Source organism: Heterodontus francisci, unplaced genomic scaffold (assembly GCF_036365525.1).
Source record: "Heterodontus francisci isolate sHetFra1 unplaced genomic scaffold, sHetFra1.hap1 HAP1_SCAFFOLD_102, whole genome shotgun sequence".
In the NCBI taxonomy this organism is placed as follows: Eukaryota; Metazoa; Chordata; class Chondrichthyes; order Heterodontiformes; family Heterodontidae; genus Heterodontus; species Heterodontus francisci.
This window is the reverse complement of record NW_027140380.1, coordinates 3,616,754-3,618,129: the sequence shown is the minus strand read 5'-3', so window position 1 is coordinate 3,618,129 and position 1,376 is coordinate 3,616,754. Positions and strand designations below refer to the sequence as shown.

At 44.5% G+C, this 1,376-nt stretch overlaps 1 pseudogene; it reads left to right on the top strand.

Moving 5' to 3' along the window:
- The first annotated feature begins 1,028 nt into the window (after positions 1-1,028).
- LOC137359436 (U2 spliceosomal RNA) lies at positions 1,029-1,137 on the top strand (annotated as a pseudogene).
- The last annotated feature ends 239 nt before the right edge of the window (positions 1,138-1,376 follow it).

Genomic DNA, 1,376 nt, shown 5'->3' with positions numbered 1-1,376 from the left:
AAGGGTCAGTGCTAAGATAAATGACTTGGATCTTGGAATATTGAGTAGAATCTCAAAATATCCCGATGACAACAAACTTGGAGGAGTGGCAAACAGTGAGGATGATATGAACTGCCTGCAACAGGACAATGATAGGCTATCAGAATGGGCAGACAGGTGGCAGATGGAATTTAATAGTGACAAGTGTGAGGTGATGTATTTTGGCATAAGGAATAGGGAGAAGCAATATTTACTTCATGGCACAGTTCTGAAGTGTGTGTTGGAATAGAGGGTCTTGGGGTTCATGTGCATCAATCTTTGAAGGTGGCAAGACATATTGCGAGAGTGGTTAGCAAAGCATATGGGATCTTGAGCTTGTAAAAAAGAGGCATTGAGTACAAAGCAGGGAAGTTATGCTGAACCATTATAAAGCTCTGGTTCGGCCCCAGTTGGAGTGTTGCTTCCAGTTTTGCTTACTGCACTTAAGAAAGAATGTGAGCGTCCTTGAGAGGATGCAGAGGAAATTCACCAGAATGGATCCAGGGATGGAGGATTTTAGTTACAAGGTTAGGTTGGAAAAGCTAGGGTTGTTCTACCTGCATCAAAGGAGAGTGAGGGGAGAATTGATAGATGTGTTTTCGGCTATGACAGTTTTAAATAAGTTGGCAAGGAAACATTGTTCCCGTTAACCATTGGCACAAGGACTAGGGGACACAGATTGAAGGTTTTGGACAGGAGGTACAGGGGGAATGTGCGCAAGAACTTTCTTACACTGATTGGTGATGATCTGTAACTCGCTGCCCACGAGGGCGGTGGAAATGGAGACAATCGAGGACTACAAAAGGAATTTGAATGGGCACTTGAAGGAAATAATTTTACAGGGCTATGGGGATCGAGCAGACAAGTAATAACTCGTCTCCACTCCTAGTATTTCTAAATCCCACACATTCACTATAATGTGAACAATTCTTTCCTGTTGTGTCTTTCTCAGATTTGTAAACTTCACTGTTTTGGAGTGAAGTGACATCTACTGGCAAGAAACATGAACTGCCGCTTCTCGGCCTTTTGGCTAAGATCAAGTGTAGTATCTGTTCTTATCAGTGCTTATTTGATTGAGAAGAGACCATGATCATTGCCTTTTGATCCTGGGAAAGCTTTGAGTAAAATGGCTATAACCAATTTTCGAGCTTCGGGCCAGGGAGTGCGCAACACCGTTCGGGTGGTCGTGAAGGACAAGGAAGGAGATGCACCGGTCGATCGCACCTTCTTCATCAAGAACATTCTCTTAGATTGCTGCGGATTTCAAGCGACGGACGTCTTCGGCCTCCAGGATTTCCCCAGCAGTGGATACTTCGACGTGACGTTCCGGAACGTGGCGGGATGCATCAAGTTCCTGA